This window comes from Castor canadensis, chromosome 15 (assembly GCF_047511655.1).
Source record: "Castor canadensis chromosome 15, mCasCan1.hap1v2, whole genome shotgun sequence".
Classification (NCBI taxonomy): Eukaryota; Metazoa; Chordata; class Mammalia; order Rodentia; family Castoridae; genus Castor; species Castor canadensis.
The window spans coordinates 57610215-57626015 of NC_133400.1; positions in this window are offsets into that span (position 1 = coordinate 57610215).

Here is a 15801-nt window from a genome sequence, read left to right on the forward strand (position 1 = left end):
ATGAACTATAAAGAGAGGGTACACTATCAAGCCCATTCTATGATGCCATATTATACTCATCCCAAAACAAGACAAGGAGACAACAATAAAAGAATTACAGACAAATCCCTTTGATGAACTTGCAAACTGAATTAAATAACACATAAAAAAATCATATACCATGATCAAGTTGGTTTTATCACAGGGTCAGCACATGCAAATCAATAAATGTAATACTGCATATAAACAGAATCCAGCATGAAGACCACATGATCATCTCAGAATATACATAAACAGGCTTTGACAAAATTCAACATCCTTTATGATGTTCATTCTGAAGAAACTAAGAACAGAAGGAATATACTTCAATACAGAAAAGACTACATATGACAAACCTATAGGCAACATATACTAAATGGGGGAAAACAGATCATTTCCTCTAAAATCAGGAACAAGAAAAGGATGTCTATTCTTCCCACTCTTATTCAGCATAGTACTGGAATTATTAGCCAGTATAGTACAATAGGAGAAAAAAATAAAACTGATTCACTTAGGGAAGAAGTCAAATTATCCCTATTTGCAGGTGATATGATATCATACCTAAAAGACCCCAAAAATTCCACTAACAGTCTGAGATCTCAGAAACACCTTTAAGAAAAGTAGCAGTTTAAAGTTCAATATACAAAAATAAGCAGCTTTTCAATACGCTAACAATGAACAGACTGAGAATGAAATCAGGAAAATAATTCATTCACAATAACCTAAAAAGAATACTCAGGTGTTATAGGCACAGAGCAGGAGGATCTCAGTTTGAAACCAACCAGGGCAAATAGTTCTCAAGACCCTATCTCAAAAATACTCAATACAAAAATAGGTCTAGCAGAGTGGCTGAAATGGTAAAGTGCCTGCCTAACAAGCATGAGACCCTGAATGCTAACACTAAAACTACCAAACACATAATAAAATAAAATAGCTAGGAATAAATTTAATAAAGAAAGCAAAATAAAAACTACAAATCACTGAAGAAAGAAATAAAAAAAGACAGAAGAGAGAAAGATATCCCACGCTCACAGATAGACAGAATAATATTATGACAATTGTTACAGTACCAAAAGCAATTCCCATCAAAATTCAAATGACATTCTTCACAGAGATAGAAAAATCAATCCTAAAGTTCATATGGAAGCACAAAAGACCTCAAATAGCCAAGGCAAGTTTAAGCAAAAACAGAAATATGGAAGCTATCACAATACTCGATTTCAAACTATACTACAGAGTAATAGTTGTAAAAACAGCTTGGTATTGGCACATGAACAGACACAAAAATTGATGGAACAGAATAGAATACCTAGAAATAAACCCACACATTTACAACCATCTGATTGTTTTTGCAAAAGAGCCCAAAACATACATTGGAGAAAAGACATCCTCTTCAATAAATGGTTCTTGGAAACCTGGATATTGACATGCAGAATACTGAAACAAGACCCATCTTTTACTCTTTATCCATCAATTCACAATGGATCAAAGATCTTAATGTAAGACCTGAAGATATGAATGTACTACAGGAAAAAATGTAAGGAAAACACTGGAACATATGGGCCTATCTAATCACTATCTGAATAGAAATCCAATAGCTCAGCAAATAAGAGAAAGAATTGAAAAATGGTTCTGCAGCAAACTAAAAAGCTTCTGCACAGCAAAGGAAACATTTACTAGAGTAAAGAGACAGTCTTTGGAATGAGGGAAAATTTTGCCTCCTACACATTGACCAAGGGATTAATAATCAGGATATACAGGGAACTCAAAAAGCTAAGCTCCCTGAGTATCAATAACCCAATGAGCAAATTTATAAATGAGCTGAACAGATGATCCTCAAAAGGAGTACAAATAACTAATATATACATGAAGAAATTATCAATATCCCTAGCCACAAAGGAAATGCAAATAAAATCAAAATGACATTGAGATTTTATCTGAGTTGAGTTAGAATGGCTGACTCCAAAACACAATAACAAATGTTGGCAAGGATATGGGGGAAAGGAACCCTTATAAACTATTGGGAGGGAATGTAAATTAGACAACCAGTATGTAAAACAGTATAGATTTTCTTCAAAAATCAAAAACTAGAACTTCTATGTGTATATGCCAGGAGTTACCACTTCTGGGTGTATACCTCAGGGATGTGAGTCAGGATAAAATAGAGACACTTGCATATCCATGTTTATTGTAGAACTATTCACACACATCAAACTATGTAAATAGCTCAGATCCCCTGCAACTATTGAATGGATTCATTAAATGTAGTTAATATACACAATGAATTATTGTTCAGTCATAAGCAAGAATGAAGGTATAGCATTTACAGGTAAGTGGATGGGACTGCCAATCATTATGTTAAACAAAGTCAGCCAGGTGCAGAAAGATGAAGGTTTCATGCTATCTCTCTTATGTGAAAGTTAGCCATACAAGGTAAATGTATACAGAAACATACATGATTATATAAATATATATTGAATATGTTTGTAATAGGGGGACCATATGAGGCACAAGGGGGAGGCAGGAGAGGAAAAGAGAGTAACTGAGAGTGAACAGTATTGAAATACACTGCATCAGTGTGTGAAGATGACATAACAAAATGCACTGAAAGCTTTTGAATAATAAGGAGTAGGGGTCAGGGGATGAGAGTGTAATAGAGTGGGTTAATCTGAATAAGGTGCAGTATATTCATGTGTGAAATACCATGGCAAAATCCCTCAAACAACGAATATGCACTTAGAACATGAAGGCAGGAATGTGAATTGAGTCCTGATGAGAGATGGGTATCAGTGGAAGGGACAGAATGAATGAAGAGGGTGAAAGAAGTTGAGTACGGTTGATGTATTTTTTATTTTTCCTTGTAAATAGAACAATAGAAACAGAACAATTCTCATTGAAACTTTTAAGAATGGGGGTATGGATTATGAGGAGAATGATGGAGGGAATAAATCTAACCAAGGCACATTATAAGCATATATACAAATGATACAGTAAAAACCTCCTGTACAACTAATATGTGCTAATAAAATGTTCTCAAAAAGAGAGGGAACATATCAATGTATATTGTTTTATTGATCCCTGGCTTGAAATTATATAAGAAGCTAGATCTTGCAGGCACTAGTAAGAATTCTTAAAGAAATGATAGATAATTGGCCCAAGACCTTGGAATACAATTTAGTTAGTTATTACATCTTATAACCAATAAATACTACTGAATATTTGGATGGAATTTACCATAATATTTGGGCTGAATATGCATTTATTTTGTATGGCAAAGTTAATTTTCTCTCTCAGTTAAATAAGAAGGACAAAGAGGTGGCCAGATAAGTTGGAATATTTGATATGTAAGTTCTAAGGACTGCTGAGTAAACTTAAGAATCTAAAAATATTTTTAGAAAGCTACTTTTTTGAGACTTACAGCAAACAGTATTCATACAAAATGGTAAAATATGTCAGGATCTGTATTTTATCTGATACTGAAATAATTACATTACTCTAACCTCACATATGTTGCTATAATTTACTCAGTCTGTTCATGTTGTATAAAATTTAGGAATTTAGGTAAATAATTTCAGATTATAAAAATAAGTGATATAAGAAAAAATAATGTGACAAAATGAATGACATTGAACAATGTGTAATTTTGATTAAACTAAAAAGAGAAAATGATTGCATGATTTCTCCTTGGTTGGCAAAATTATATATGACTTATCCTTTGTTTATTGCCTATCTATTACAACATAATTATTCTTTCTCATTTTTAAAGAAGAAATTGACAAAAAGAAGAATAAAGACCCTATTATACTAAATGATATTATAGAAATAAACCATGTCATAATCTAATCACTTGCTAATCTTAGCAAAAGAATGGAATAAAACAGAAATTTTAAAAGATGAGGAAGAAGAAATTTCATAAACCTAACTAAACAGTTTTGAAACAGAAGAAAACAAATATTAGATATTAATGAGTGTAGCAAGAAGATGGCTGAGTATTTTTAAAAAGAAATTAACAATGAAATATTTGAAATTACATCCTGTATGCTTGAGTTACTCAGTGGAAGATATGTCTAAGAATACTGATGACATTTCTTAAGAACACAGGAGAAATGGAAATAATTCCTTTATTCAAAATTATTTTATAGTACTGGTAAAGTGATTAAGATAACATGATAATAGCACAGAAATAGACAAATACACCAGTGGAATAGAATAAATACTTTCACATGGCCTGGCCAAACAGATCATGCAGATATCCTAGGACCAATGTAATCTGTTCTTTGGTGATGATATTATTGTTAAGGTGCACTAGAAGACAGAAGCATTAAAAAAACAAGGCTGTGAAATGCACACAAACATCTACCTACCATAGAATGGATAATTGAGCTGTGGTATGTTAGTTCAACAGAAAATTACAGAATAGCAAAAATGAATGGAGTTCAGCTATACACATCGCTATGGAAGAATCTCCAGCATAAAGTTGAGCACAAAAACCAGGTCACAGAAGATTGATAGTGTGCGATTCAATCTAGAACCAGGTGAGACAAGTGATACATTGTTTCAGTATATGTATTTTAAATGGTGAAATTATAAAGAAAGGCAAAGGAATGATTAACTTAAAACTCAAGGAAGTAACATATGTAAAATGACGGAAGAGACAGCTTAAATTCTTGTCTCTCACATAAACATCAAAAGCAGGAAAAGTCAGAACCCACTTTATCAGAACATTGGAAAACAGACAAAGGCTTACAACAACCAAGCCATTAAAAGTTTATGGTGGACGAATTCCACTCCAGTTTATTTAGTGGATTGTAACTGATGAGCCCTTCACCTTAACTGCATGACAAAGGAAAGAAAAAGCATTCATTAAAATCCCAAACCAACACATTACTTCTCCTTTTCCTATGTTCTTTTATGTTGCAATGTTTGAAATACAATAGAAATTTTAAACCTATGAAGATCAAGAATAATAAGACCTATAGTCACCAGAAAAAAATAGTAAAAAAAAAAACACCTTGATAACCAGACATTGGAATTATCAGATGAAGTGTTTTTAAAATCTGTTATTGATAAAATTATTGTCAGAAAGAGCAAATAGGATAGGTAAAGTGGTGGGAGAATAAGATATATAGATACAATAGATAGATGCTACAGCTATGTAGATAGATGTCTTAAAAGGAACCACAACCTAATCTCAAATGCAAAAATTATAATATTTGAAAGAAAAACTTCCTCAGATGGTACCTAGGCAGGCAGACACTATGGAATGTTGTTTCCCAACTGAAACACAGGATTCTCCAGTATAGCACAAAACCTTTCTGACAAGATTTAGCTTGCTTGAGCCACATGCCAAGAGGTGCTCTTCATCATTAGTCCATGTATGTCAGCAGCACTGAAGATCACTAGTTAAGATTGGCCCTCCATTTCCCCAGCAAAGTATGGTCACTAGGCTCAAATGGAGAGCAGATTTTCACCACCTTTCTGAGAATAAGTGACATTCCATTTCCTCTATCAGAGTGCTGTTGGTGGAGCCATGCAAAAACACACAACTGTTGGACTTTAGCCTCATCTGGTAGTAGCCACTGAAGTGCAGTTGGAAATAAATCATTCTTTAATATGACATCGAATATACACCTCAAATCAACATGCAAGCTCATTATTAAAAAATTGAACAGGGGAGGCATTATTAAAAGTAAACTCAAGACACAGATATGCCTTTGTTAAATTTTTATGATTGGGATTGAAATAAGATGTAGAACTCAGTACAATACTGTCAAGGTTCCTAAGATGAGCATTTTAATGAAAATATATGTGGACCCAAAAATCAAATATTACTCCTTTCAGTGTTAATTTCTCTCTATTAGGATTACATATACTTACAGAGAACAATACATCTTCCTGTTCACCTTTCACTACTGGTTTTTCTCCATTGTCAATGCTAAATCCATAGGTTTCTTCCAAAGTACAAACAGCCTTCTGAGCAGTAAGTTTAACTGTAAGGATTGTTTTGGTCTTTGTTCCCAATGCATGAGTGCTAAAACATTTGAACTTCCAATTTACCTGAAGACAGCTAAGGGATTGTACATGGAGGTCCGTGTTCCATCAGTATTTTTGTATATTGGGTAAAACCTGTAAAAATTATGTTAAAGGATCTTTCATATATTAAATTAGGAATTGATAAACTTTTTCTAATTGCTCATATATTTGACTAGCATAAGATATCCTAGAATTAGATTTCCTTTTTTTTTCATTTATTCATATGTGCATACAATGTTTGGGTCATTTCACACCCCTAACCCCGGCACCTTCCTTTTCCCCCCCTACACCCTCGCTTCCAGGCGGAAAATGTTTTGTCCTTATCTATAATTATGTTGAAGAGAGAATATAAACAATAATAAGAAGGACAAATGGTTTTTGCTAGTCGAGATAAGGATAGCTATACAGGGAGTTGACTTGCATTGCTTTCCTGTACATATGTGTTACATTCTAAGTTGATTCTTCTCAAACTGACCTTTTCTCTAGTTCCTGGTATACTTCTCCTATTGGCCTCTGTTGCTTCAAAGTTTCTGCCTTAGTTCCTTTGCACTGAGGACATCAAATACTGTCATGTTTTTTGGGTTTCTGACCTATCCTCATACCTCCCTTATGTGCTCTCGCCTTATGTGACCAAAGTCCAATCGCCTTTTATCAATCAAGAAATATTGCCCTTGGAATGTATGATCCTTTTGTGGTCTTTATTTATAATTATGAGCAAAATAGACAATCACCTTTTATAATATAAAACTAAGACATTTTTGATGTGTCCTTTAGTTTGAATTTTATGTTCATTATTTAATACATTGGTCTGATTTTAGTGCCATACATGTAATTCAATAAAACCTGAAAGAAAGTGCTGTGAGCACACTACATGATCATTACATAAGAATTGAAAAATAATCAGACAAGAAGGTAGGTCACTCCTGATTATATAACTTAGCTATGATGCCTTTGAAAGAAGGATCTGTACTCATGGACTAAAATTTATTTTCCATTCAAGTGTGTGTCTACACTTCCTTCTCATAGGTAGGAACTTTTGTCTGTTTACTAGCTCAGTGCCAACAAAAGGGCTTTGATACTCAAGAAAATTTTATTAAATGAGTGAATGAAGTTTACCCTGCACATAATGTTTTAAACATTAAAGTAATTGTCACTTTTTAAACATTTGATGTACATCCATTCTGACATGCATATACCAATATTGAGATTCTTTGGGATCTTTCAAATAAGTTAAATTAGCTATTTTTGTTCCATTAGGACAGGTTACACATGACTTAGCTTTTCCTGATATTCAATGAGAGTTTTAATTGTGACTAACATTGATCAAAGGAATTGCAAATTTCACTCATATTTTATTAATAAAAATAAAATAAAAGGATAGTACATTTATCAAACTTAAACATCTTATAGCTAAAGAATGTATAACTAATTCCCTACATTAGCTCTATTATATGCTTATAAATGAAATAACACCAAAAAGTTTAAAATATACATTCAAATATCCAAAGGGGTTCTATAGCACCAAAGAGATAAAATGATCCCATAATGCTGGATCAGATAAATTACTAGATAAATTCATCAATCTACTATGATAAATTAAAAGTGTGACATTTTCAAAGTAATTTAATGTATTGTGGGTGATGGGAAGCCTAACCTATTTTCACTTTTAAGGAACATCTCTTGAACTTTCCTGTCACTATGTATTTTCCATTCCATTCTTTTTAGCTTCAAACACTTCAAAGTATTTGCTAGTCTTTTGATAGTTAGCAAAATAAAAGCAAATTACCTAGTCATAACTTTATAAAATAATATCCTCTGAACAACTTTCTATAGAAAATGATAGGTTCTAACTTCTAAGAGTAAATATTCCACAAAACACAGCTCATAACAAGAATATTAACTTCACACAGGTATGTTACCTCTGAATCAACATTACGGCCATCTTCTTCTGATGCAGGACCAGAATCATGGGCAGAAGGATTGTTGGAAAACCTTTGGAGTAAAAGTGCACAACAAAATAGGTGAGTGCATTTCATTAAAAGAAATCTGGTGGAAGATCAGCTTCTTCAGGTGAAACAGTATTTCTTCATTGATACAGTTAAATTTTCTTCCCCTGCCTTCTCCTAACCTATGAAATGTTCAATGGAAACTCACTCACCGTTCCATCACATAGACAGTCAATATGTTGGCGGAATCTGAAAATAATTTGTCAGTACAAATTGCCTGTCCTGATTGCTGAACAGAATATCCTATTAATGGCTTACACAAATTTGCTACCTGAAGAGAAACAAACCTGGTAATGTAAAACAAAGCAGAAAGAGACATCGTCCACTCCCCCACACACACCAATCCATTGCCTATTCCTCACTAAGGGTTAAGCTTTGTAACTCAAAAATAGCAATCTTTCAGCATGGAAGGCATCTGTTTGTTTAATCAATGTTTTCCTTCACCCTAAGGCAATATAAGAAGTCCTTTGAAATATTTAAAATGTTTGAAAGGTAAATGTACAAAATCAAAGAACAAACTTATGTATTTTTGGGACTATTCTTCCAGGGGAGATCAAAACATTAAAAATATTTAAAATCCAATATTTTTCTTATATAGGTCCTACCTTATGCAGGTCCATATAAGCTAGTGAGCACTTGACAACCTCCCTAGGAGTCCCACCTGTGATGGGATATTCCTGTAATCCCAGTTCTGTGAGAGGCATAGGAGGATCACAGTTAAAGGCCAGCACCAGGCAAAAAGCATGAAAAATAATTAAATCAAAAAGGGCTGGGGGAATGGTACAAGTGGTAGAGTGCCTGCCTAGGAAGCATGAAGTCCTGAGTTTAAAATTTTCATTATCACTCCCTTCAATCCCCCTATTTTAACCCACCTTTCAAGATAGCTCCCTTCATCCTGTTTACTTAATTATGATAGTAGCCTCATGAATTTTTTCATAACCCTCAATATTTTCATCTTCTTTCTAAAATTCTTATTTCTAGTTAACCCAGTATTCCTCTTCAAACTTCCCCTTCCCCTGTTAATTCCATTTGTATCCTCTACCATTTGGGGTCACTATACTCACTTTCCCATTTTATTATAAAACACCCACCTACAGAATGATAAATAAGAAAAACTACTGGCCTGAGAGTTATGAAACATGAGTTCAAGTCTCATTTCTCTCACCTACTGTATTCACATCAGGCATTTTAATATCTTTGAGTTTCCTAAGAGTATCAGTGTAATGCACAGGACTTTTGTTGGAAAGCATATTTAGATTCAAAAAAAGCAAATATTACCATTTTCAGTGTTAATTTCTCCCCATTAGGTTATATACTCTTATAGAGAAAGATGAGTCTTCCTGGTCCAGGTTTCACTATTGGTTTTTCTCTATTTTCATTGCAAAATCCCTAGGTTATTTTCAAAGTAGAAACAACCTATGAGAAATGCAATGTAAACTAACTGTAACCAAAGTTTAAAACTAATTCTATAATAAGCATGAAATGAAAAACCAATCAGGCTAGAGCCTTGCTAGCAGTAAGACTTATTTCTGCCTGTGCCTTAAACTTAACCTTTGTGTCCCTTGCCCATCACACATCATCAAGAAGAAGCCATAAGCAATGATCCTTTACCTTACTGCCGGTAATGGATGCCCATGACTCCACCATTTCTGTGGTGATAGGCATTTATCAGAGGAATGGTGTGTTCACGAATGGCTGAAGCATAATGTAGAGTCTTCTTCACGTCTGCCTTGAGTTTGAATAGGGAAAGTAGAAATGTGGAGACAAGAAAACAATACGATTTAAAGAAAATTCTCTGAAGTAACTCCTCAAATTTTGAGCAAACATATTTTGGCAGTTTGGTAAATTATATATTTATATTTGTGCCTTTCTCATTATTATCATTTAATATTTGATACATTTGCAATTCAATTCAGTATAATTATGAAAAAGAAAAAAAGGGAGTTTTGTTTTCTAACACTAAAAGGTAAATTTTCTGAGCTTCAGAGAATAGTTAATAGCATGCGTGAAACTTAGAAGAGCCTGTCCTCAGAAAGTCTTGCTGCAAAGTTGGCCTTAACCTGTCATCTGAGATGTTGACTTTTGGGAAAATTCCCACCATTCACTGCTGAGTGGCTCGTAACATAAACTGTTTATTTAAAGTGTTTCATGTGAGAGTCTGGAATTTTGAAACATGCAAGGCAGAGAGCACATAGAGATCAGCCCTCAATCAAACTCTGGGCACTAAGTTTCTACTGATTTTCCCTGGTAGTAATTTTACCCATGTTTTCCCAATTCATTATCAGAGGAAGGAGGAATGCCACATGTGACTGCAAAGAGAAAAGACTCTTGTAAACTTGGACCTGGATTCCTGCAGATTTCCCTCCATATCCCTGCTGTAATAAATCTTGACATCAGTATAAGTGTGTGCTGAGCCCTGTCCATCCTGACACCAAATCACCAAACATGAGGACCATCACAGGGATGCCTCCACTATGGAGACCAGGAAATACCTTACCATCATCAGGCATGTGGTAACCTTTCTTATCATTTCATCTCTGCAATTAATTCCCTTGTCTTAGTTGATGGAATTGGCAAAGCATACGATACAATGAATTCTCCTGTTGGTGGAAATTTTAAGACCATTGGTTCAATTATATCACTTGCTTGGCACCATGTTTTCATTTAGGCTTAAGTGACAGTGATGAATGGAACAGACTTTTTTTCTGAGATATTCCTGGAACAGCGGCCAGTTTGTCACTAGTGTCTCACAGGTGCTTTGCTGGCTTTTTTTTGTTATAAGCTTAGCTCCCAAATTATACATAAAAATGGTAATTCCTCCCTATGTGAGCAAAATATTAAGAGATACAGAGAAAACCCTACACCGTTTAATTAATAAATAATGAAGCTATTTTATATAAATTCATGGACTCTGTTTTATTGTGATTCTTTAGCAATTTGCTTAGAGTACATGAAGAAACTTCTGGAAGCTGTAATTACAGTTTTGACTCATTTGAGTTATAATGACTAAGTAATGTTTTTATTTTTTAAAACAATGACAATTGTACCAAGTTATTTAAACCCAAGAGGATAACCATAATAGTAAAGAATCCACTGCTCAAATGCCATTTATATAGATAATTATTCCCATACTACACGGAATTAAACTGAGCTCAGAGAAGTGAGTCACAAAACAGTTCATAAAGATGATTAGTGTTATGTTTGGAATTTCACAATTAGGTACAAAATCCTGCTTTACTTCTTTATTATTTGCTCTCCAAGTGTTGGCATTTTTATGTATGGGATTTATAGCAATTTGTACAAGTGAGGTTTGCAATCGATGAGAAGATTACCAATTTAAATGGAGGCACCAACAATTGCTATGAAGATGGTGACTCTAACAATCAACTAAGGGAACATTAACAAATGAAAAAGCAAACATTCCTTAGAATAAATAATGACATTTTAAAAAATGAGAAGTCCCTAACTGGAGGCTGAATTGTGTATGGGACATTAGGGGAAGAAAAAGGCTGAAGTAATAGTGAGACAATATATTTAGAAAAAAATTAAATCTTGTTCTTACTTTCCTCCTTATTAAAATAATACATACCCTTAATATATATCATTACTCCCAAAAGCCATGCCAGGATAAGGCTGGCATAGAATTTTGTTCCTTTATTTCTTTCTCCCTTCAAAGCTGATTAATATCCAGAAGAAAGCTTTGTCCTAAAGAATGTAAAATATATACCTGACCATATATTTTATGCTGTGAATGGAGTATCAAAATTAAGATGGAATAATAACATTGGTTCTCTGTTGCCTGATGCTCACCATACTTCTTTGGCTAGTAGGTTAAACTGTGTCTCCTCAAAAGAAATATACAAGTCTTAGCCCATGGTACCAGTAACTGTTACACATTTGAAAATATGGTCTTTTCAGGTACAATCAAATTAAGATGACTTCATATTGGACTAGTGTGTGTCCTAAATCTTATCACTAGTGGTGCTAGAGGAAGGTCACATAACAACAAAGGCCTTTTGCACAGATTCACATAAATGAGGTATTTAGGTTAGGGATTTGGGGTGATAAGAGGCAGAGCATTTTGTGAGGTGATGTATTTAGAAAAAATTTATATTCTGTTCTCACTTTCCCACACATACAGCTAATACATGTCCTTGATACTTGTGAGACATGAGTGAGATATTCTTTCATAAAACAACAGAAAAGGTGAAAGAGAAGTGATAAAGAGAAAAAAAGTGTAAAAGACAAAAGCTTATGTAAATGCCCATAGCCAGATAACAGGAAGGTCAGAGGGAATAGAAAAATAAAAAGGATGGTAGGAAATATTTGAAAAAATAATGAACAACCATTTCTCAGTATTAAAGCATAGTGAGACAGATAGTTGGAAATTATTCTCAAAATACCAAAAGAATAAAAATAATCAATTAAAATCAGTTGAGTATAATATAATGAAATATGAGAACCTCAGAAAAATTTAAAAGGCTTTCAGACAGAAAGAGCTTGTAAGCTAGGAAGGAGGAATAATTGATTTGATTACAGATTTTAATAACCTGTATTCACAAAGGATTGTATATTTTGTGTAAACTTCACACTCTGGGGGACAAAGAAAAAAATGTTGGTTGGAAAGAATAGAGAAATCCAGCAAAGGAATAAAAACTCATGCAAAGGCTGCAGCATTCACCACATATTCTGAAACATGAGTAAAGTGAGATGCACATCAATATTGTTGAGCATGAAAAGTTAATACCAAATTTGGAAAATATGAATAATCACTAAACCTACAGAACATAAGGAGACATAGGTCTGCAGCTATTTATAACATAATCAAAATTCAAGCTTTGAAATGCAGAGAGCATCCAGTAAATAATAGCATGAAAACAGAATTTTTAAGTTTCACAGATATCTAGGTAAAAGTTAATGGCATCCTGCTAACACATTTATGTAAAATATACACCAAATGGTATAACAGACTCACGGAATTAATAAAATAAAAACCGTTGAAGTTACAAACTAAATTAGTTTGTACAAGATTGTTAAAATGAAATGATTTCTCAATTATTTTGGACATAATCACTATTTCTAGCAGATAATAATTACTGATATTATTATGTATTTGAAACAAGTGCAGCACCTTGCTTCAGATAGGTACAACAATTTTCTTTATGGTGACAGTGACAGACAGGAGGGCAGAGATTGTGCTACATCAAGAAGCCAGTAAGAAAAAGATACAACACTCACTTGATACTCACTCCACCCGCAAATAGCCTAATAAATGCACCCATGAAGTTTACAAAAGGATAAATACTCCCAAGCAATCAGAACTGCCGGGAGAAGAAGTGTGATGAGGTATTTCTTGTTAACACCAAGAAGGAAATAGTGAAGGATTTTACTCATTTACTGCACTCACTCCACTTTGGCCCTGGGACATTAGCCATGACCTCAGGGCGCTGATGGCGTCTCAGGCTCAGAGCAGCCAGGCTGCAGTTGTCAAACCGGGAAACCGCAGAAACCGCAGAAACCGCCAACAGGGCGGGGCTGGAGGTGAAGGTCAAGCCGGCCAAGAGAAGCAGGTGTCCCAGAACGGAAGAGGTAAACCAGCAGAGGCTGTGGGGTCTCTGAGAGAAAAACAACGGAAAATGGCTGAGAGAACTCCAAAGGAGAGCTGTGCCCTGAAGCAGTCTTGTAATACTGACCGCAGAGTCATTGATTATGACCTTACAAAATGCTCTAAAATATAAGCTGTACCAGTTTAATGGTTGTGAGTACTCTGGGGATGAAGGGAGGACATGGTTTATGTCTAACAGAAAGTGAACTACTGACAATCTAGCTCCGATTAATACTTTTGGATTATAAAGTCTAATGAACCAACAGTGTCATTGACACAAGTTGTGTGCTGTTTGTTGATGAATAAATAAACAGCTAAATACCTGAATGATGTCTACTGTGGAATTCCTTTAGAAAAAATAAAGCTTTAGTTTATTGAAAGTAGGTTTCCAAAACTGACTAGCTACAAAGTATTTTTAACAGATTTCAGGATTCAGAAATTAATATTAGTAATTATAGCCAGAAATGGGCTATACATGGGTTTACCTGTTACATAGCATAGAGACACTTGAGGATAAATGTTGCTTTCACAGCATGCTGGGAATCACATGTGTGGAGCCAGAATTCATGGGCTTGATCTGGGTCTGTCACTGAGCAGCTTGTGGGTTGCCAGTAACACACACATTATGTGGCCTATTTTTTTGGTGTCTTCTTTTGTAAAATATAATGTGCTTATACCTTAACAGAATTATTGTGAGGTTCAAATGAGCTAAGCCATGCACAGTGCTTAGCATAAGGCATAGAATTTGCATGGTAGGTTCTGAGAAAACTAACTCCCATCCTCACTACAACAGGGCTTCCATAACATAAGGATTTAAGTAATAGCTTCAGAATGGTTTGAATGTCCATAAAAATGTGTTTTTATTGAACAAGACAATAACAACAGAAGAACAACACTGGTATATTTTTTTCTATCAAGTAATGCAAGTAACATTATGTTTATCCTTTTGATTTGATTGATATTTTGGCTTAAATTGAACTCTTTATTAAGATATTTTTAGCAATGGTTTAGTTTGTCCCCTTTTGTTAACTTTTTCCATTTACATTTCTGTCTTCCTATAGAAAATTATTATATTTTAAATTTCTTGTAAACATCATAAATAGGAGAAATCAATTAGAAGTGCAGATATTTTTACAGGAAAAGATAAAAATGACAGATATTTTTTGAAATCTCATATTCAATACCTGCTTGAAATGATTTTATGGGTTACTTCTTGGACCATAAAGAAATCAAAAAGAGAACAAGGTATTGTATAAAATAAGCAAAAATAATGTTTTATAAAAAATATACTGCAGAAGCCCAAGTGACCTATTATAAAATGGAAATTAAAAATGCAACACAAACGGCCAAGTTAAAACTATAGAATCTTTGGTTATGTAGTGACATTTACTTTGAAAAAGAAATTAAGAAACAGTAGCAATGGTTAAAGCTAACATTTTGACCCAAATCAGGTTTTTACAGAAGTACCTGTGCTTCTGCTTCTATAAAAAGACAGATAATTGAGCCTACACATTTAGCATGTGATATAAATATTGTAGGGACACTTTGAAATTGTATTATTTATTTTATAGGTAAAAAAGAAACAGACTTTGGAAGACCATGATGACTTAACTCTGTCATATGAAACAACCTCAGAGAACTATGAGATGACACACTCTGTGAGAACTTTGTAGTTCTATTAGAGCACCACACCCATTCCCCAACTTCTCCCCCATCCCACTGCTACCACCAGTGGGTACTATTAATTTATCAGCTGTTTTTTTTTGCAAGGAATTTTCCGCAGTTTTTGGATAGACTCTTCTTTTGGCAGTTCTTTTGGTTTGAACTCAGAGCTTTATCTTGCTAGGTATGTATTCTACCATTTGTGCTACATCCATGCATTTGACTATATTCTTAATACTATCTTTTTTTAATCAATATTTTTTTCTCCTAGTGCCATGGATCGAACCCAGGGTACTATGCACAAAAAGCAAGCACACTTCCATTGAAGTACATCCATAGCCTTAATTATATGTTGTGGAGAGGAGTTTTACAATTTGATGAAGTCCAATTTATGTATTTGTTCAATTATGAATTTTGATTTTTGTGTCATATCTAAGAAGCCTTCATGTAAAACAAGCTTAGGAAGATTTTCTCCTA